This window comes from Scyliorhinus torazame, chromosome 15 (assembly GCF_047496885.1).
Source record: "Scyliorhinus torazame isolate Kashiwa2021f chromosome 15, sScyTor2.1, whole genome shotgun sequence".
In the NCBI taxonomy this organism is placed as follows: Eukaryota; Metazoa; Chordata; class Chondrichthyes; order Carcharhiniformes; family Scyliorhinidae; genus Scyliorhinus; species Scyliorhinus torazame.
Window position 1 is genome coordinate 12,906,197 of NC_092721.1, and position 23,296 is coordinate 12,929,492.

A 23,296-nucleotide genomic window follows, 5' to 3' on the forward strand; every position below is an offset into this window, starting at 1 on the left:
GCCTCGCTTTAATGTAGCACAGTGGTTAGCACTGTTGCTTCACAGTGCCAGGGTCTCAGGTTCGATTCCTGGCTTGGATCACTGTCTGTGCGGGGTCTGCACGTTCTCCCCATGTCTGCGTGGGTTTCCTCCGGGTGCTCCGGTTTCCTCCCACAAGTCCCAAAAGACGTGCTTGTTAGGTGAATTGGACATTCTGAATTCTTCCTCTGTGAACACGAACAGGCGCCGGAATGTGGCGACGAGGGGATTTTCACAGTAACTTCATTGCAGTGTTAATGTAAGCCTACTTGTGCCACTAATAAAGATAAAGATGTTGAAAGCCAGCACCCTCATGCACACTGCAGCAACCCCTCAGAACAACTTTGATTTAGTGCTCAAATCTCTGGGGTGGGACTTCAACATGACTGGATAGTGTCCTATCTGACACGGTGGGAAGAAGAACAGGAATTGGAAGAAAGAAAGACTTGCATTTATGTAGCACCTCTCGTGACATCTCGGTGCACTGTACAGCTGATGAGGTACTTCTGAAGTGTCTTTGTTATGGCCGAGGAACAAAAGAAACCAATGTGCACACAGCGAGCTCCCACAGACAGCAATGATGTTGATTGAGGGATGAACATTGGTGAGAAGATTGCTCTTATTCAGAATAACGTCATGACATTGTTCATATCCACCTGAGAGGAGACACAGAGCTGTACTTTAACACCACACTTGATGGCACCTCCACCAACACGGCACTCCCTCAGAGCTACATCCCCGACTGCAGACAGGATTCTTGCACTCATGTTCTGGCACAAGGCATGAGCTCACAAGCATCTGAAGCAAAGCCGAGAGTGATGCCACTTGAACCAACATTAACTAGTGTGCGGTGAGCAAATTGAACCCATGGGTCAGGAGGTGAAAGCACTAAACAAAAATATGTGTGCTTTTTTGTTTAACATGTAGAATTTTAATTCAAAGATCATGGCCGCGATTCTCCGAAATGGAGACAGAGTGTTTGCGCTGCCGGGAACGCCGTCGCGTTTCACGTCGGCGTGAAATGGGCGAGGGCACTACCGATTCACGGCACTGGAGCGGTTCACGCCGCTCCAGCCTCCCTTCCCGCCGCCAAATGGGCGGCGCGCCAGCCCGCGCATGCGCGGGGGACTTCCTCAGCGCGCCGGCCCCGACCCAACATGGCGCGGGGGTTCAGGGGCCGGCCGCGTAATAAAATAGGGCCGGGGCTGGTGGGCCCCGATTGCGGGCCAGACCCCATTAGAGGCCCCCCCCCCCCCCCGGTGAAGGAGCGCTTTTCCCCACCCCCCAGGCCGCCCCCCCCGACCCTACGCGCAGAGGTCTCGCCGGCAGCGACCAGGGGTGAACGGCGCCGGCGGGACTCCGGCTTTTTCCGCGCGGCTGCTCGGCCCATCAAGGCTGGAGAATCGGCGTCCCTGCCACGGACAGCGGCCCGCAACTGGCGCCGCGCCAAACGTGCCGGCGCAAATGGCACCGATTTAGGAATAGCGAACACAATTCCGTAAGTTTTAGAATACTCATGGACAAAGACTAGAGTGGTCCTAAAGGAAGAGTGCTAAATTGGGGAAAGGCCAAGTATAACAAAATTCGGCAGGAGCTAGGGAATGTGGATTGGGAGCAGCTGTTTAAGGGTAAATCCACATTTGAAATGTGGGAGTCTTTTAAGGAAAGGTTGATTAGAGTGCAGGACAGACATGTCCCTGTGAAAATGAGGGATAGAAATGACAAGATTAGGGACCATTGGATGACGGGTGGAATTGTGAGACTAGCTAAGATGAAAAAGGAAGCATACATAAGATCTAGGCGACTTAAAACTGATGAAGCTTTGGAGGAATATCGGGAAAGTAGGACAAATCTCAAATGCGCAATAAAGATGGCTAAAAGAGGTCATGAAATATCTTTGGCTGACAGGGTTAAGGAAAATCCCAAAGCCTTTTATTCGTATATAAGGAGCAAGAGGGTAACTAGAGAAAGGATTGGCCCACTCAAAGACAAAAGAGGGAAATTATGCATGGAGTCAGAGGAAGTGGGTGAGGTTCTTAATGAGTACTTTGCATCGGTATTCACCAAGGAGAGGGACATGATAGATGTTGAGGCTAAGGATGGATGTTTAAATACTCTAGGTCAAGTCGGCATAAGGAAGGGGGAAGTTTTGGGTATTCTAAAAGGTATTAAGGTGGACAAGTCCCCAGGTCCGGATAGGATCTATCCCAGGTTACTGAGGGAAGCGAGGGAAGAAATAGTTGGGGCGTTAACAGATATCTTTGCAGCATCCTTGAGCACGGGTGAGGTCCCGGAGGACTGGAGAATTGCTAATGTTGTCCCTCTGTTTAAGAAGGGTAGCAGGGATGATCCAGGTAATTATAGACCTGTGAGCTTGACGTCAGTGGTAGACAAACTGTTGCAGAAGATACTGAGGGATAGGATCTATTCACATTTGGAAGAAAATAGACTATCAGTGATAGGCAGCATGGTTTTATGCAGGGAAGGTCATGTCTTACAAACCTAATAGAATTCTTTGAGGAAGTGACAAAGTTAATTGATGAGGGAAAGGCTGTAGATGTCATATACATGGACTTCAGTAAGGCGTTTGATAAAGTTTCCCATGGCAGGTTGATGGAAAAAGTGAAGTCGTATGGGGTTCAGTGTGTACTAGCTAGATGGATAAAGAACTGGCTGGGCAACAGGAGACAGAGAGTAGTGGTGGAAGGGAGTGTCTCAAAATGGAGAAAGGTGACTAGTGGTGTTCCACAGGGATCCATGCTCGGACCACTGTTGTTTTTGATATACATAAATGATCTGGACGAAGGTATAGGTGGTCTGATTGGTGGAGTTGCAGATTGGTGGAGTTGCAGATAACGAGGAGGACTGTCCTCTAGAGAATGCAGCAAAATATAGATAGATTGGAGAGTTGGGCAGAGAAATGGCAGATGGAGTTCAAGAGTCGGCAGGTTATGTTACAGATGTATAGGACTTTGGTTAGGCCACATTTGGAATACTGCGTGCAGCTCTGGTCGCCACATTACCAGAAGGATGTGGATGCTTTAGAGAGGGTGCAGAGGAGGTTCACCAGGATGTTGCCTGGTATGGAGGGTGCTCGCTATGAAGAAAGGTTGAGTAGATTAAGATTGTTTTCGTTGGAAAGACGGAGGTTGAGGGGGGACCTGATTGAGGTCTACAAAATTATGAGAGGTATGGACAGGGTGGATAGCAACAAGCTTTTTCCAAGAGTGGGGGTGTCAATTACAAGGGGTCACGATTTCAAGGTGAAAGGGGGAAAGTTTAAGGGAGATGTGCGTGGAAAGTTTTTTACGCAGAGGGTGGTGGGTGCCTGGAACGCTTTGCCAGCGGAGGTAGTAGAGGCTGGCACGATAGCATCATTTAAGATGCATCTAGGCAGATATATGAACGGGCGGGGAACAGAGGGAAGTAGATCCTTGGAAATAGGCGACAGGTTTAGATAAAGGATCTGGATCGACGCAGGCTGGGCGGGCTGAAGGGCCTGTTCCTGTGCTGTAATTTTCTTTGTTCTTTGTTCTGGCTGAAGTTTTCTGGCACTTCCCACTGGCCGATTCTTCTGATCCCACTGGTGCCGACCCGCTGCGGGCATTCCCGCGGAGGGTACAGGGCATACGATAACACATAGACATCGGCGGGACTGAAAGTTCCCACCCCAAACAATGGTGGGCCCCATCCGCCACTGAAAAATTTGCCGAGGGGGCGGGGGTGCGTGGGGGGCAAAAAATCCTAGCCTCTGACTCTAATAAAGTGCAACCACAGAATTCCTACAGTGCGTAAGGAGGCCATTCTGCCCATCAAGAGTGCACTGACTCTCTGAAAAAGCACCCGACGTAGTCCCCGCTCTATCCCCATAACCCCACCTAACCCGCATATCTTTGGGCTGTGGGAGGAAACCGGAGCACCCGGCGGAAACCCAGCTCGACACGGGGAGAACGTGCAGACTCCACACAGTCACCCGAGGTCAGAATTGAACCCGGGTTCCTGGCGCTGTGAGGCAGCGGTGCTAACCACTGTGCCACCACGCTGCTTTTATGGGCAAGACGAAAGTTGTTTTTGAGAAATAGCTCAGATATAGGGAAGTGAATTAATTAAACTAATCGTAACAAAGTACTGACAGGCAAAGTAATGGGAGATCTAAAATTAATGCAATTATCGGCAAAAAAGAATAATGATTACAGATACTGCTGTATCATAAAATATGTATACTTGTGTTTTGAATTTGCATACATTGGTGATAGATGGTAGTCATCCTATTTATTAACAGTTACGTTTGATTAATTCTTACTTCAATTTGATCGAATTTCACAAATTAATGTGTAGGGGGCAGAAGTGTTTGGTTTGTTTCGGATCATTTTGATGGAAGCATTTTTAGGTTTTAAAAATCTGTTATAATGCTGAAGTGTGTACGTTTCTTTAATGCGGGGCGAGATCTTCCGGCTGCTCACTCCATTGCACCCCCCCCCCCCCCCCCCGCCCCCCTGCTGTAAGTTTCCCCGCGACATGGGCTGGATTCAATAGGAAACTCCACTGGCACCGTTGGGACCAGAGGATCTCGACACTGGCCAACATCGGACCACTTCCCGCTGTTGAGAAACGAGCCAGAGAATCTCACCCGCTGTATCTACTCCATCGGGATATCTGAATGAAGGTTTAAAGGTACATCTCCTGATTCTTCTCTTCCACAGAGGAGCCACATTCAAGGGAGAATTGGTCAAAGACAAGGGGCGAAATTCTCCCCAAATGGCGCGAGGTCCGCCGACTGGCGCCCAAAACGGTGCCAATCAGACGGGCATCGCGCCGCCCCAAAGGTGCGGAATGCTCCGCATCTTTGGGGGCCGAGCCCCAACATTGAGGGGCTAGGCCGGCGCCGGAGGGATTTCCGCCCCGCCAGCTGGCGGAAACGGCCTTTGTTGCCCCGCCAGCTGGCGCGGAAATGACATGTCGGGGCGACGCATGCGCGGGAGCGTCAGCGGCCGCTGACAGTTTCCCGCGCATGCGCAGTGGGGAGAGTCTCTTCCGCCTCTGCCATGGTGGAGACCGTCGTGAAGGCGGAAGGGAAAGAGTGCCCCCACGGCACAGGCCCGCCCGTGGATCGGTGGGCCCCGATCGCGGGCCAGGCCACCGTGGGGGCACCCCCCGGGGTCAGATCGCCCCAGGAACCCGGAGCCCGCCCACGCCGCCTTGTCCCACCGGTAAATAGGTACTCTAATTTACGCCGGCGGGACAGGCAATTTATTGGCGGGACTTCGGCCCATCTGGGCCGGAGAATCGAGCGGGGGGGGGCCCGCCAACCGGCGCGGCCTGATTCCCACCCGCGCCCAATCTCCGGTACCGGAGACTTCGGCAACCGGCGGGGGCGGGATTCAAGGCAGCCCCTGGCGATTCTCCAACCCGGCGGGGGGTTGGAGAATGACGCCTCAGGTTACAATAATCCCCATGGTTCACAATCCATTAAATTACAACTCCCCCGGAAGGGCCTGTGGTATTTTTTGTGTTGCTTATTTCAGGATGGTTGGCGTAGTGCTCACAAAGACCACAAAATAGCTTCAACTTAAACAAAGCTATAAATTTATTAGCAGTACTAATTTGGATTCGACACGTGCTCCTAAAGAATACACAGTTGATTGTTAACATTTAAACTACACTCACCTACAGCTAATGTTAATACTGATATAAACTACGATCTGCTCTCACTTACACTATCTGCACTTCTGACTCTCTCTAGCTAACCCCTGCACACACTCTCCACACAAGGCTTAGCATCAATGCCTTATATAGTTGTAACTGTAGCTCCCTCTGGTGGTTACTCTAGACATTTCATGAACCCTTGCAGTCCTTACAGTTATGATAATACCACAGGACCAACCTGCACTGAACTTCCTGCAGTTTCCTCTTTAATTACGGAAAATGAAATGAAAAATGAAATGAAAATCGCTTATTGTCACAAGTAGGCTTCACATGTGAAAAGCCCCTAGTCGCCACATTCCAGCGCCTGTTCGGGGAGGCTGGTACGGGAATTGAACCGCGCTGCTGGCCTGCCTTGGTTTGCTTTAAAAGCCAGCTCTTTAGCCCTGTGCTCAACCAGCCCCTAATTGTCTCTTTGTTCATTAATTAAGATCTGTTTCTGCATTCTGATTGATTATTTTCTATTGTCATTCTTGACCAATCACGGTGAGCATGACCATCCCCCTGACAATCATATCACGGTAACAATCTGCTCGATCATATCACAGCAGAAAAGGTTTCCTTTGCAATCCAGCTGCCTCTATGGCCCCTGTTCAGATTAAGATTGAAATGTGATGCTTTAGTTACTGTTCATTCTAAAATTACTGGGTTATCAAATGCTTTGAGGAATATAATCACAGGGAGATTGGCTGCACAGTCCTCCAATTTAATTTTCTTATGGCTCCATGAATATCAGTCCATACTCTTGTTATTTATCCCACTTGCATCATCGTTTTAGCCCACCTGTGTCTCCTCTATAGTCTCTCTGCCATCTTTTCATTGTTTCCTTTCTTGTCCATGATGTGTTGGGTGTTCTGGATCACAAACAGGTCACCAACACTGGAAGTGGTGCAACTCTGTTTTATTATGAGGTTAACTATATTAACATACTTGAACTGTGGGTAAATGCAATACCAGCTTTAACTGTTGACCCTTACCTAGTCCTAACCAGGTGATGCACTCAGCACATGGTGAATGTCTGTGTTGCAGGCTGTGAGCTCTGTGCTCCGAGCTGGCTGCTACTAGAATGAGCGGGAACTCTCCTGTCCCCTGTCTTTATAGTGCGTGTGCTCTAACTGGTGATTGGCTACGGTGTTGTGTGTGCTGATTGGTCCCACTGTCTGTCCATCAGTGTGTGTGTGTCTGCACCATGATATACTGGTGTATATTATGACAGTCCATTTTTAAAAGTTTTATTTCCACCGTTGATTCCTCCCCTTCCTTCCTCTCTCTCCTCATTCCTTTTTTGTTCCCTACCTCTCTCCTCCCTCGCTTCTTCCTTTTCTCCTTCCCTGCTCCTTCCTTCCCTACACTATCCCTCTGTAAAAGGTAAGATAAAGTCGCCATAGTCCCAGATGACCATGGCTGCTTTCCCCTTTGAGGGGGAGAGCTGACTGGGTGGTGGTTTAACCTGAGGATCACCACACCTCAGGCGAGGGGCAAGGTTGAGAGGGCGGGGCCTTCATATCGCTCTGTATCCTCTGTGGGGTTGCGTGGATAGGGCAGGGAATGGGCCTAGCTAGGGTGCTCCTCTGGAGGGTCACTGCGGACTTGATGGGCTGAACAGCCTCCCTCAGCACAGTAGGGATTCTATGATCCTTCCCTTTGCCCACTGGCCCCTCCCTTTCCCTCCCGCCTTCTCTCCCTCCTGCCTCATTCTCTCCCTCGATTTGGAGTTCAACAGCTCGGTTCCACACATCTCCCACTCTGGTCTTTCCCGTTTTCTACTCCATCTTCTACTCAGTGGCTCTGCCAGGCACACAGCTCACCTCATCACCAGCCCACAACCAACGCCACTGGAGATTCGCTCGCAGTGGACAAACCCCACTCATATTTTGCAGGGCAGCATAAATGGGAAATCCGTCTCTGAAAGGTTTAGGAATAGAAATCGCTGCTGGAATAACAGTAGACCTGAGCACAACAGCCTGGGCTGGCACTCCAGCGCAGTACTGCGGGAGTGCTGCACTGTCAGAGGCTCTATTGGATGATATCCTCTCAGGGGGATGTAGAAATTCCATTGCGCTATTTCGGAGAAGGGCAGGGGAGCTGTTCACAGCGTCCTGGTCAATATTTATCAACATAACCACAACTAGATTAACTGGTTATTTTCACGTCGCTGAAATCTGAGAAAGTGTGCCTGGAATTTGGAATCACCCCGGAGTAGATACTAACTGGTATGAGGGGCATAGACAGAGTGGATAGTCAGAGGCTTTTCCCCAGGGTAGAGGGGTCAATTACTAGGGGGCATAGGTTTAAGGTGCGAGGGGCAAGGTTTAGAGGCGATGTACGAGGCAAGTTTTTTACACAGAGGGTAGTGGATGCCTGGAACTCGCTGCCGGAGGAGGTGGTGGAAGCAGGGACGATAGTGACATTTAAGGGGCATCTTGACAAATACATGAATAGGATGGGAATAGAGGGATACGGACCCAGGAAGTGTAGAAGATTGTAGTTTAGTCGGGCAGCATGGTCGGCATGGGCTTGGAGGGCCGAAGGGCCTGTTCCTGTGCTGTACTTTTCTTTGTTCTTTGTTCTTTGGTGTAGTGCAAGGCGAAGCGTCGAGGCCGTGTTAATCCGCAACAGTGATTCATTTCACAAAAGGAGAACTCTATATACAGAACAGTACAACTCCAACACGGGTCTGATTCCCTCGACTCCCAAGCTTACTCTCATGATACCCTGACACTCAGGCACCCGATAAGCTGAGGTTCATGTTCTCCGTCCCCGTAGGGTCACGTGTCCCGTTAGGGATCACCCCTTAAAGTGGCAACGCCGCCAAACTAACCTTGGGAGGATGGAAGGATTGTGCATCACAGGTTATTCCAGTTAACAAAACTACAATATACATGCAAGTTGACTTAAAATATGCTCGAGGAGTGTATAGTTTTTCAGTCAAACTGGCCTATGGGGCGATATGCACAGCAGGTCTTTAACGCTTCCTGACATCTTGGGTGGGTTTATCCAGCCTGCCGCATCAGGGCCGGGATCCTCCGCTATCCGGCGGGGCGGGCCCTACCGGTGCCGAGGAGTGGCGTGAACCACTCCGGCGCTGGGCCGCCCGGAAGGTGCGGAACCCTCCGCATCTTCAGGGGCTAGGCCGGCCGTGCCAACCGCCGCCGAAGGGCCTCCGCCGGCCGGCAGGAGTTGGTGCATGCGCGGGAGCGCCAGCGTGTGCCGGTGCGATCCCAGCGCGTGCGCAGGAGGGTTCTTCTCCGCGCCGGCCATGGCGGACCGTTGCAGCGGCCGGTGCGGAGGGAAAGGGTGCCCCCACGGCACAGGCCCGCCCGCAGACCGGTAGGTCCTGATCGCGGGCCAGGCCACCGTGCCCCCCCCCCCCCCCCCCCCCCCCCGGGGCCAGATTCTCCCGCCACCCTCGAGGACTCCACTGGCTGCCCTCAGGACTGAAAACGGGGCCAATCGGCCCATCGTGGAGCGGTGAATCGCCGGGGGGGAGGGGGGCTCTGCCAACGGCGGGGCAGGATTCACGGCGCCCCCCCCCCCCCCCCGGCGATTCTCCGGCCCGGCGGGGGGTTGGAGAATCCCACCCCAGGGGCGTCATTCTCCGCCGGCGGGAGTCTCCGTTCTGCCGGCGCCCGGGGGTTTCCCGACGGCGTGGGGCTGCCCCACAATGGGAAACCCCATTGACCGGCCGGTGTTACGGAGACTCCCGCCGGCCGGTCGGCGCAGAAATGTGGCGGGGCGGGTAGGAGAATTTCGCCCCAGATTTCTGGTGCAGCACGCAGTTGGGATTCTCCATTTCACCGGCTGGTCAATGGAAACGGAGAATCACGAAGGTGGAGAATTCAGCCCAAAACATTCTTCATCTGTAACACAAGCTTGTCCCATTGTTAGTCTGGTACTGTTACTAACTCCAGGGCAACAACGTAAATTAACTTGATGGCACGCATCATAGATAATAGAATTTCATAGTTTATCATAGAATTTACAGTGCAGAAAGAGGCCATTCGGCCCATCAAGTCTGCATCGGCCATTGGAAAGAGCACCCTACCTAAGCCCACACCTCCACCCTATCCCCGTAACCCAGTAACCCCACCCAACCTTTTTAGACACTAAGGAGGGCAATTTAGCGCGGCCAATCCACTTAAGCTGCACATCTTTGGGCTGTGGGAGGAAACCGGAGCACCCGGAGGAAACCCACGCAGGCACGGGGAGAACGTGCAGGCTCCGCACAGACAGTGACCCAAGCTGGGAATCGAACCTGGGACCCTGGAGCTGTGAAGCAACCGTGCTAACCACTGTGCTGCCGTGCTGAGCAAGGAAATTTTGTAAGTTATAAACATTCACGATTGTATTGGCTTCTATATTATACAGAGATTACCACAAGAGTCCATTCGATATTAGAAAGCAGTGATATACTGAAGAGCCCACCCAAAGGAAGCTGGGGCTTTGAGCGTGTTTATTGAGGGTCAGTTGGTAGCACTCTCACCTTGGAGTTATAATGATGTGGGTTCGAGACCCATCCCAGGACTTAAGCTCAAAGAAGTATTTTGATGCTCCTGCGAGGGAGTGCGAGACACTTTCTTGCAGATGAGCTATTAACGGCAGAATTTTATGTACCCCCATTGGCAGCTTGCAGGTGGGGTGGGGGGGAGGTGGGGAAGGGGTGGAGAGAGGTGGTGGGGGGGGGGGGGCAAGGGGGTGGGGGGGGGGCGATGTTGGGAGGCACCGTTAAATTTTAAAATGGCATTTCCATTGGGCTCTCGTTCACCCTGACTCTCTGCAATTTAGCAGCGGGAAGGGGAAGGCCTAGATTGACCCCCCCCCCACTCCAATTGTGACCCTTAAATGTCCAATAAATGACCACCGAAGGCTGTTTCCCGTACAGTCTAAATTTTGATGCTGGCGGGAGGAGTTCAGGGCTGAGGGAGGCCTGAAAACAGACCCTGCTTCGGCCTTGGGGGGAAAGTGAAGAGGCGCCTTCATCAACAGCCTCCTTTTTAACACCGGGTGCTCCTCCTTACCCCCGCACCCCCAACCACCCATTGTTGATGCTAAAATCCTGAGCGATCCTAACAGGATGGAATTGGAAAGAAAATGTCCTCTTGTGGGAGAATCTGGAGGGGTCACTGTTTAAAAATAAGAGGTCATGTGTTTAAGATGTAGATGAGGAGAGGCGGTGGTAGCAGAGTCTTTGAATATTTTGAAGACAGAGGTGGATAGATTCATGATATCTTAAGAAGGGGGGTGAAAGGTTATCGGGGGTGGGCAGGACTTTGGGGTCGAGGTTACAATCAGATCAGCTGTGATCTTATTGAATGACGGAGCAGGCTCGAGGGGCCGAGTTCGTATGTTTGTATGCTTATTTCCCACCACCCCCGCACAGGCCTCTCTGCCAACACTCCTACCCCACTCTGGCTATACCCCTTCCCCCATGGCCTCGCCTCCCTGCCCTGAGGGTGCCAACATTACCAGGTGCTGCACTCCTGGGACTTGTCTGTTGGAACTGCTTGTAGTTCCAATCCTGTCCACTTCAGCTTCTGGCGCTGCAGAGACTAGACAGCTCCTGGTCAATCCGGGACGGGATTCTCCGATCCCCCGCCAGATCGGAGAATCGGTGGGAGGGGGCGCGAATCTGACGACGCTGCTCCGATGCAGGCCCGCCGATTCTCCGGCGCCCAGAGAATCAGCGGCAATGTCGCTGGCGGTATCAGCCGGCCTGCCAATCGGTAGGCCCCGAACGCAGCCGCCCCCCCCCCGGCCAGGTTCGGCCGAGTACCGCCGCCATCGATCTCGTGTGGTCCTACCCGGCGGGACCTCGGCGTTCTACCTGCGGGGGGTGGGGCGGCCTGGTGGGGGGGAGGGGGGATCCGACTCAAGGGGGGGGGGGGGCCTCCACGGTGGCCTGGCCTGCGATCGGGGCCTACCGATTGGCAGGCCGACTGATACCGGTGGGGGCCTATGTTCCTCTGCGCCGGGCCCCTGTAGGTCTCTGCCATGTTGCGTCGGGGCTGGCGCGGAAATGGCTACCCACGTGCATACACGAACACACGCTGGCCATGCTCGTGCCCGTATCGGCAGCTGGATCTGTGTGGGGCGCTCCAGTGCCGTGCTGGCCCCCTGTGCGGCGCAGGGTCGCTGATCCTAGGGGCCAGACGACGCCGTCGTAAAACGCTCCGCCGTTTACGACAACGTCAACACTTAGCCCCAGGATCGAGAATCCCGCCCCTGGTTTTCCATTTCCTCTCTGAGGTGGGGGGGGGGGGGGGGGCTTCCTCCCGAATGAGTCTCAGAAGTGTCACCTCCAGTCAAGTAACCCTCCTCGGAGCCATGAATGGCTGTGGGCCAACGGGTGTTGGCGGCAATGTGTCAGCCGCTGTCTCATTGGATGGCAGGAGAGAAAACTCTGCCATTCGAGGAATCCTGACGGATGTTGAGGCTCCATCTTCCCTCTCATGTGGGGCGAAATTCTCCCCCAGCGGCGCGATGTCCGCCGACTGGCGGCAAACACGGCGCCAATCAGACGGGCATCGCGCCGGACCAAAGGTGCGGAATGCTCTGCATCTTTGGGGGCCGAGCCCCAACATTGAGGGGCTAGGCCAACGCCGGAGGGATTTCCGCCCCGCCAGCTGGCGGAAATGGCGTTTGTTGCCCCGCCAGCTGGCGCGGAAATGCGGCACATGCGCTGGAGCGTCAGCGGCCGCTGTCAGTTTCCCGCGCATGCGCAGTGGGGAGAGTCTCTTCCGCCTCCGCCATGGTGGAGGCCGTAGCGGAGGCGGAAGGGAAAGAGTGCCCCCACGGCACAGGCCCGCCTGCGGATCGGTGGGCCCCGATCGTGGGCCAGGCCACCGTGGGGGCACCCCCCGGGGTCAGATCGCCCCGCGCCCCCCCCCCCCCCCCCCCCAGGACCCTGGAGCCCGCCCACGCCGCCTGGTCCCGCCGGTAAATACCAGCTTTGATTTACGCCGGCGGGACAGGCAATTTCTGGGCGGGACTTCGGCCCATCCGGGCCGGAGAATCCAGCGGGGGGTGCCGCCAACCGGCGCAGCCCATCCGGTACCGGAGACTTCGGCGGGGGCGGGGGCGGGATTCACGGCGGCCTACGGCCCCTGAACTTTCAAAATTCCATTGTACTGTTTTGAGGAAGAGCAGGGGAGCTACCTGCAATGTATTGGTCAACATTTATCCCTCAATACGCATCACGAAAGCAGATTATCTGTTTATTATCACATTGCGGAATTACTGCTGTGCTTCTTATGTTGCCACATTGGCTACAATTCAAAAGTACTTAATTGACTGTAGAAGTGCTTTGGGACATCGCAAGGTTGCGGACGGCATTATATAAATGCAAATCTTTCTTTTTAAGGGCACCGTGCCCTGAGGCTAAGTCAATGGTGGTGACACGAGTGAAAGCCTTTCATTGCATTTGGCCAGTGTAAAGGTGATGGATGGCTGCCTCTTGCAATTGAATCATGATTTGAATGATTGCGACATATGCTTGCGTGATTGCACAGATATCAGAAATCACCTTGCCGGAGAATTGAAAGCTCATCGCGCATTTTAATATTATCTCAGGGTATCGGCGACTTAATAAACTGCTCAAGCTTCTTTGTTATTGTTTATGGCAACAGAACCTGGGGCTGTGCTTTGCAATGTGTTTTATGTGAGCTATTATATTTTATGTAATTGGGTTTGCATGTTCACACTGATGTATTCAAGCTTGATTTAATTTCGTTCAAGCCTCCAATCTCCCATGAAAATGCGCTTGGCAAATTTCTCTTTTCATTTAGTTGTGAGTTTAGAGCTGGGCGATGTGACTGGAATGGTGGTGGTGTAGCATTTATGCCTCCTATCCATAACCCTCCCTCCCTCAAGAAAAAAGGATTGATTTAATTTTTTTCGACTTTGTAGTTAAAAAGCCAACTGCTGTCTAAGGGGGCATGGGCTCGTTCAGTCTGTTGACCGCTGCAATAAGGGCTCGTGAGGCCTGTTCCCCAGCAGGTGATTCCCCCACCATTTCATCCTTTTCACATCAACATGAGACGTTAAACTCATCGAACCAGCTCTCCTGGCGACACAATGCTTTCTGGGAATATCGGCCGCAGAGAGTTCACTCAGCGTTACACGGCCGATGAAGTAACGTTGTCTTTATCCGTGTGTCTTAGGGCGCGGGAAGTGAGCAGAAGACTCCAGGGACTGCACAGAATGTTCTAGAATATGGCTGCTTATCTTGGCTATACATCAGTTGGAATGGGCATCATGACTGGATGCACTATGCATGTTATGCCGTTGATGAATTTTCTGTGCAATTTGATTACATGGTGCTTGAGAGAGGTTTAAAATTCATTCAATCGTCCAGCACAGATGGCACCGTAATGCATTCCAGATCTCAATAACACAGAGAGAACAATAACGTGTCAACCCCCTCGCTGGTCTTGTGTCAATTATTTAAAATCTATGTACTTGGTTACTGACTCATTCGCCAGTGGAAGCAGATTGCCTGTAATTACTCAATAACATTTTGCACATTTTGAATATCTCATTTAAAGCTTCGCCCACAATGTTTGCTTCTCCAAGGGGACCAATGATAGGTTCTCTGGTCTCTCTCTCTCGATCCCTCATCCTAGTAAATCCCCTCCGCTCCCTCTTCAAAGTCTTGGCATCCTTCCGACAGGTGGTGCAGAGAATTGGACGCAGAAATCCAGTTGAGGCTGAACTAGTTGGTATGTTTTGGTTTGCCATGGGATGAATGGCGGTGGGTTTAAAGGCTGAAGCAATTTGCTTGCTTCTGGTTGCTGAGATTGCGTAGGGCTAGATAAAATGGAGACCCCGCGTTTTAGGTGGTGGGCATCAATGTCTGATCATGAATGATCTTGGCTTATTTCTGTTACCACATGGGCCTGAAGTCACTTGCTGACTATTGGTTTGATTTGGAGGTGGTTGATGAAGATTCAGACTTCAGGGGCGAAATTCTCCCCCAACGGCGTGATGTCTGCCGACTGGCACCCAAAACGGCGCCAATCAGACGGGCATCGCGCCGCCCCAAAGGTGCGGAATGCTCCGCATCTTTGGGGGCCGAGCCCCGTCATTGAGGGGCTAGGCCGGCGCCGGAGGGATTTCCGCCCCGCCAGCTGGCGGAAACGGCCTTTGTTGCCCCGCCAGCTGGCGCGGAAATGACATCCCCGGGCGGCGCATGCGCGGGAGCGTCAGCGGCCGCTGACAGTTTCCCATGCATGCGCAGTGGAGGGAGGGACTTCCACCTCCGCCATGGTGGAGACCGTGGCGGAGGCGGAAGGGAAAGAGTGCCCCCACGGCACAGGCCGGCCCGCGGATCGGTGGGCCCCGATCGCGGGCCAGGCCACCGTGGGGGCACCTCCCGGGGTCAGATCGCCCCGCGCCCCCCACCAGGACCCCGGAGCCCGCCCACGCCGCCTTGTCCCGCCGGTAAATACCTACTTTAATTTACGCCGGCGGGACAGGCAATTTCTCGGCGGGACTTCGGCCCATCCGGGCCGGAGAATTGAGCGGGGGGCCCGCCAACCGGCACGGCCCGATTCCCGCCCCCGCCCAATCTCCAGTACCGGAGACTTCGGCAACCGGCGGGGCGGGATTCAAGGCGGCCAACGGCCATTCTCCAACCCGCTGGGGGGAAGGAGAATGACGCCCCAGGTTTCGGATCCAAGTCTATTTGGAACTCCAGAGGTTCCGGTGGAAATTGTACAACATTCGTTCAAAAGGGATAGTGGATGCTTCAGCCACATTTTTCCTGTCGGGATATTTCTACTTTGTCAAGGTGGGGGAAGGGGTGGGGGGGGGTAGTTGCTGCACTGACTGGCAGATCCCAGAACCATCTGGTCAGTGGGCCCAGGAGCCATGAGAAAACCTTTGCCAGAATTGGAGGAAAACTACAATTTGAGTTCTAATCGTTCTCATCGGGCCCACTGATCAAGTCCAGTGCCCACTGCTCCACTGCGGTCAGGGGCCGCAGGTCCGGCGGTTCCCTCTGGTCTAATCTCTCTCTCCCTGCGGTTATACGCCGCCTTCTCCTGGGGGGGCGAGCGGGGAAGAGACAGAAAGCACATAGTGTTAGACAGTCGGACGCGGGCAGCACAGGGGGTGGACAGCAGGTGGCCTTCGTGGACAGGGCACCCGGCCATGGCGGCCGGTATGGGTGCTGGCATGTGGTGCAGGGTGGGGAGCGCGCACACTGCCGGCGGGTGGGGTTCGGCCGCCCTTTGGGTAGTGGTGAGGGGGAGGTTACCGGTGTGTGGGATTCGGCACTACTGGCTGGTCCTAACGCTCAAGGCCTCTGCCGCCTGCGCCGAGGCACGGTGCGCAGCGGAGGGGGGGCAACCTCCTTCCCGCCCCGTGGAACAAGGTGGACCGCCTATCATCGACGGCGTTCAGCAGGGTCTCCAGCTCCCCATCCGCCAACTGGGGTACCGCTCTCCGTGCTGCCATCTTGTTGGCTGGGATGGGTGTGTGTGGGGAGCGGAGCGCTGAAATGCGGATGCAGCTTGTCAGCCTCTTGAGTGGCAATCCCAACCCCGGGCAAATTGGACTCCGTTTTCCATTGGAATCGATCGTGATACACATGGCGCCAGTGCTAGCCCATTAACGGATCAGGAATTGCTCCAGAACTGGCGCCAATTTTGCTGCCATAGAAGTTCACCGATTCAGTCCTTGCGGCAACACTTTGGGCTGGATTCCTCGCCCCGCCATTTTTCTGCCCCGGCCCGCCGGCGGGATTCACCGTTACGCCGGCCGGTCAATGGGGTTTCCCGTTGTGGGGCAGCCCCACGCCGTCGGGAAACCCCCGGGGCGCCGGCAAAACGGAGCATCACCCTGGCGGACAATCCAGCCCCTTTCCCCCTGACGGGGGAGAAATGAGGACACCATTTAAAAATCAGAGGTTTCCAATTTAGAGGGTGGTTAGTCTGTGGAATTCTCTTCCACAGAGAGCAGTGGAGGCTGGGTCATTGAATTTCTCTTTGACACACAGGGGAGTCGAGGGTTTTTGGGGTCAGGTAGGATCCGCCATGATCTTATTGAAAGGTGGAGCAGGCTTGAGGGGCCAGGTGGCCTACTCCTAATGTTGTGTTCGATTGCCAATCCTGGATCTAACAGAGAGTTATCCAATCATTTTCCATTTGTCCCTCTTTTGCGATAGCCTATAATGTATTCCTTTTTGGGATATTTATCCATTTTAGTTTTAAAAGCAATTGTGATGTGCTTCCACCACTTTTTAAAACATTTTCTCCCTGGATGTGAGCATCAGTTAAGGCCAGCATTCGTAGCCGTCCCTAACTGCATCCTCTTGAACTCCTGCAGGCAGTGTGGTGTAGGTACACCCACAGAGCTGTTAGGGATATAGCGCCAGGCCGTGATTCTCTGACCTCGCTCGGGGCTGGGATTCTCCAGTCCGACTGAAAGTGAGCGGATCTTCCGCTGGGATGCCAAATTCTCCGTTCCCACTAGCCGTAATGTGGTAACGGATGAGGCCGGAGAATTCCGGCCCCAGTGGGTTGAGGCAGCGACAGTGAAGGAACGGCAATATGTTCCAATTAGGATGGTGTGCAGCTTGGAGGGGAACTTGCAGATGGCGATGTTCCCACGTGCCTCCTGCCCTTGTTCTTTGAGGTGGGAAGGGTTGTGGGTTTGGAAAGCGCTGCCGAAGGGGGCTTGCCGATGTTTGCTGGGACCCTTGCCTGAAAAACTGCTATCCAGTTACCAACTCCCTGACCAATAGATACAGATCTTCTCATTGCACCTCTTCAAACTCCTTTGTTGTCAAAGGCCAAATCGTGAAGAGGTGGGCTACCCACTGAACACATTTTCTGTTTCGAGACACCCGGATCAGTGAACAAAACACAGTTGTAAAGGGGTAAGAAGAAATCTTTGTATGGAGCCTTGTTATAAGCTCTCAGATTGATGTCCCTTTTGTTAAGGATTGTTGTCAAGGTTCCAACTCTTTGAGGACGGAGGGCGTATCCACTCTTGGGATGATTTCCCACAGGGTGAAGGACAGTGGTTTGCTCTTGGTCAAGTGGGAAATGACCAGCTCTTTCCCAACCCCAATCCCTGATGGTGAGCCAGGGTCCAGAGCAGGGAGTGTAGTGTAAGGGTCTGGCACACACAGGGTTAACATGGGACTGAGTACAGTGCTGTGCACTGTTACAATCCCAGTTGATACTGTTGGGCAGTCAGATCCCAGAATGGAACCTTGGTTCAATAACTTTAACGATTATTTTATTTCGAGATGTGGATGAACAGGATCATAGGGCTGCTATTAACTTTTGACAAAGAATAAAACTTTTATTAAACAAGAAATGATTGACTATAATACATTACTCCTTTAACCCAACTATATCTTCGCAGATGTACAGAGATTTTTAAGCATAACACAAATTACAAAATATATTTTATATTATGGACGAAATTCTCTTTTTGGGAGACTCGGGTCCGCAGCGACCGAATTGCGTTCAGTTCGTGTTCCCGTTGAGGGCACTATTTGTGGAGCAATTCAGGACATGCTTATGGGCCAGCACTCTGCCGGTGCAAATTCCGAACAATTCCCGGCCCAGTGGACGCTCTAACCGCTGGGGCCGGAGTTAGCGCCAAAGACCCTGGCAGCTGGAGCTGGTTTTGAGCACTCCACTTACCACACACTCACTGCAGCCACCAATATGGCTCAGAGAAGACCTACCCCCCCCCCCCCCCCGAGGTCGGGAGTCTGAGGTGGAACCACTGCTCCCTGCCTGTGAGAAGCGGAGGGACATCCTCTATCCCAGCGTGGGCCGCAGACTCAAGCCTGCCCTCCTGAACACTGCCTGGGAGATGGTGGCAGAGGCAGTCAGCACTGCCAGTCTCACCAGGAGGAGACAGCTGGTGATTCAGAGGGGAGGGCTTCACTGGTGAGGCCTCTGCCCTGAGAGGGGCAGCGAACAAGACCAGCGAAGTTTCCAAAGGCTGTGTTGCAGGCGTTGTCGGTTTGGGGTGAGATCTGAACGTCCCTGCTTCCTCTGCAAAGGGGCAGCACTTCTGAGGAGTGCCAACACCTGGTGGGACCCTGATTGAGTTTGGCCCTTGATGATAAAGCTGGGGCATGAGGGTGCCCAGAGGGGCGGCCTGGGTGGGCTCCCAGATGATTACGGGCCTTCTGAGAATTTTAAGGACACGGTGAGCACTCAGCAGTGTGAGGAGCCTGTAGGTAGCACCAAAGGGGTGTGTTTAAAGGCAGACTGCAGCAATGGGGATCTGAGCCAGGCCACCCCGATCCCGAGGGGGACACCCCGAGGACACGAACGGGCACAAAGTCACTCTCCGCTACTGCCCCCGGCCCGGGCAGCCACCCCCCACCAAATCCAACAGTTTGCAACTGTTTATCTGTTTTTCTTACCTCCCGCTGCCCCTCTGCGGCCATGGTACTCAGTCCACATTTGTAAATACTTGTAGTAATTCATGCCCGCAAGACATCTGCCTGAGAGAAGTGGAACATCATGGAAGGGCGGCGCATAGTCTGTCCAGCCCGCTAATCACATTTAAATGCACGCAAATGCTGGTTTTGCGTGCTGCCACCAGCGAGGGACCAGAGCATGGTGCCCGAATCGGCGGCAGGCCTGGACCTCGATTTTGCCCGGGCACCCGATTCTCTGCCCAATCGCAGTCACGTTTGCGGCTTTCAAGGTGGAGAATTTCACCCTATAATGTTCTCAGTAAGTACACAGTCCATGTAAACCAACAGGCCAACTGTGGTCAGACACACCACACTCTGAAACCACGTGGTAGATGTCACCCAATAAACTTTTTGTAGATTTTTCATCAAATCCCCCCCTGCCCAGTTGCTTATCACACTGTGAACCAATTGATCTCACTGGAATTCCGACTTCCACACAAGTGTTTCCAAACTCCACTCTCAAAGGACACACGTTGAAATCTTCCCTCACACAATGCTTTCTCTCAGATTCCTTCACCAAGGATCCAATTCCAGAGTTTCAATCTCTCCTTTCAGTGTTCCTCTACTCTGGATTGCTATGTGCATTCAAGCTTTCACACAATCCCTCAGTCAGACAGCCACACCAACAGAACTCAACTGCTTCACGGGCTGTATTAAGACTGTATTAACCTCAGGATTACTTCAGATATCTGGCATCCCGCTGACCAACCTCACCAGGTCTGAACCTGTTGGCTCTGTCTTTAACTGCAGACTCTGACTGCCCCTTTCTTTAACTTCAGTGAGCAGTACCTCATTCAGATTTCAGTTCTTTTATCCCTTTGACTTCAATCTTCCTGGGATTCTTCTTTTCATCCCTTGGTTTCTAGAATGATCTATTCTTTAGCTTCAGGGACTTGTTTCCCGCCCTTTACTCCATTTCCGTGCCTCTCTGCTGGCAGTTTCTGGGGAGCTGCTTTTTTCTCAGGCACCTGGTTCCAATTCAACCACAGGTACTTATGCTTTTCAGTGTGGGCCCTTGGTTGCTGAGCAACAGCCCAGTCTTTATTTAAACTAAGTTTGTTTTCACATTATAAATCCTTTAATCACAATGCAGGCACAGTTTGAAGTGAAACGAAAACCCACATACATGCAGGCACCTGCGTTTCACATGTTACTAATTAAATGTTTAACTCTTTCTTATACAGAAACTCAAAATTAAACTTACTTAAAGCTATATCTTGTTTCTAATACCCACAACTACAAATATAGATTATTTAAAATTACCTCTGTTTCCTGAAACCCCACAGGTGAGGTTAGAAAATACATGACACATGCCTGGGCGTCACTCCAGTGTTGGACTGAGACGTGTGCACAAGCAAGCTTGAACCCTTTGCTGTACATAGGTCTTTCAGTTAATAAATACATACAGTTCACCTACTTGAGATCATTAAGACCTACCAATCGGTATATAACACCTGACAATGTGGACAACATGTCACCGCTGCTTTCCATAGGCCAGTCATGATAATACTTCACCTGATCAGGAAATTGAGGCCCTGGGCATTTCAGAATATAAGCAAGTCCAGCCCATGTTTTTGGTGTATAAAGCTGGCACACTAGTAATCCTTTCGAATATGAATACTGTTCCAGACTATTGGCACTGTACAAAGAAGGCAAGGCCAGGAATACAAGGGTAAATTGCAGGTCTCAGCGGTTACAGTAAGAAAAATGGGATTGCTATTGAGAGGTGCATGACATTCAGTAATAGTCCTTATAAAAAAATAAAATGAAATGATGAGAGTGACCCATGTGGAGTACTGGCTTTCACACTAACTGGAGAGTTACAAGTGGCAAGTGAAGGGGGGGGGGGGGGGGGGGGAGGTCAGAGATTAAATTGCAGCAATTAGACTCTTCTGTGTACCATTCTGAGAGGCACTTGCGTTTCCAAAGTTTTATTTGAACCAATATTTGTTTTTGCACACCACTGAGGCAGCCACGTAAGAAAGCACAATGCTCTGTAGCACAGGGCAACATAAAAACAATTCACCAATGCATCATCGTTGGCGTGTTTTCCTGCAATATCATAAAGTTGCCAGATGTAGGAATATTTAAAAATTCCCATGCTTGGCTGGAGGACGCGCTTATCGGTTTTGAATTTTGACTCTGGTCTTTGTGACTTGAAACATGCTCGTCCGGTGTTCTGAATCTCTGTGGTTCAGCAGCCCTCAAGGACTGAACTAATTAAATCCAGTACAACTGGGATTTATCTTGAACTTTATTAATTCCACCGATGGGCACGCAGAGTGGTGACACTCTGGCTGCTCAGCCGTCCTGGATTGAGTAGACCTGCGAGAGATGGATTCTGAAGACATTTAATTATTGCTCGAGAAACTAATAATATTTCTGCAATCTTTCGCCCATCATATTTGATGGCTTAAATGTGAAAATCTACATATATTAGTATCCCTAAATGACTAGCCTCTGCATTAATATATAATTAAATTACATTTTTTTTTGAGCAGTGACAGTAGAAAATTGGTGGGTAAGAGGAGGATTTATGTTCTTTTGTTAATGTTCTACTCACTGTTATCGGCCTGATGATTCTTGGGATGAAAATCACAGGAATAATTAAGCTAAAGGTTCTTACTGTCCAATGATTTAAAACATGCAGGTAAATTATTTAAGGACGTACATATTAATTGATACTTAATATATTGCGCAGAACATTGAGTGAAATTATTAAACAGAGATAATGTTATCTGGGAGCTAAAATCAAATGGCAGAATAGCCATAATTGTATCTGTGTGTGATTATTATTAAACAGGATATGGATGTACAGTAAATTGATGTGTTAATGGTGAATATAGGAAGAATACTGATGCCTAGTTTATCAAATGACATCCAATTCAACTTTGAATGGCAGATTAAATTAAAGCTTAAATGAGAACATGAATAGGAGAGTGCGTATTGTGTCATTATTTATAATTCGCTCGCTCTGTTGATAGAAATGGCAGTATTCACCGAATGCAATTATCATGGGTTCATGGAGCAATACAACCGGGTGACCGATTTTCAGCTTGGGCGGTGGTCACCGGGGAGCTTATCTCCTGTTCCATGTTAGAGGCCAGAGGACTGAGAAATCCTGCTGGTTGGGGCCTTGTTGGTGAGCTACCTTGTCCTTAAGGGAATAAACAGCAACCGATTGGGATCTGTTAACAATGGGTCATGCAGGAGGACCGGCAGTGGTCACGCCTTTTTTGATTTGCGTCCTCAGAGGGTCCGTGATTTGACCATTTCACCTCCAGTTCAACTGTGGGCAAGACCCATGCAACACATTCCCTGAAGGGGGATTCGCCAGGGCTGCTAGCCAGCGGCAGGATTCGTGATGGCCCGTTGAGTCAGGCATGAGGTGGGCGTCAATCCTGTTGCAAATTTCCCCGCCCGCCCTGCCGACCCCAATGAGTTTGTCGGTGGGAACCTACAAACACCTAATTAAAGCCTATTTAAATGATAGGAACCTGATTCACTGACCCCTGGGGATGCTCCATCCCCCAGAACAGGGGGTCATTGGCATGAATTGGTGCAAGTCCTGACTCGTGAGAGCCTTGCTCTCTGGAGGGTGTGCAAGGGGGTGATTTCCCTCCCTACAATTGCTTCCAGGGTTCTGAGGAGGGTTCTTCAGGGAAGGCTGGGGTGAGAGGGGTCTTGGGCTGAGCTGGCAGAGATCAGGTTGGAGAAAGTGAAAGTATTCTCTCTGTAGCCCTAAAACTTTTGAACTCTCCCCCAGCATGTCAAGATGAAATACCTGTTAGATGAAGGTAAACGTCTTCCTTTTAATGTGATAGAAACCTTTGAAATACTTTTATCACTTTCAATTTCATGGCCCTTAATGTTTTCAAGCCTCTGTGCATGCTTAGAAGCCTAAAAGCTTTGAACTGCATTGTTTACATTCGATTTCATGGTACATTTCATTTTAGAAGCCTCTTGATTGACTGGTTGTAGAGATCTACCATGCAGACCTAGTGGCACTTGCGAACAGTAAAGTTCAGTAGAAATTTGAGTTAACACTTCTCGGGTGCAAATAAGAATCGTTTTATTGCCTCTATTTGATCACAATTGAGAATCACTTAAATCTTATTCTCTAAT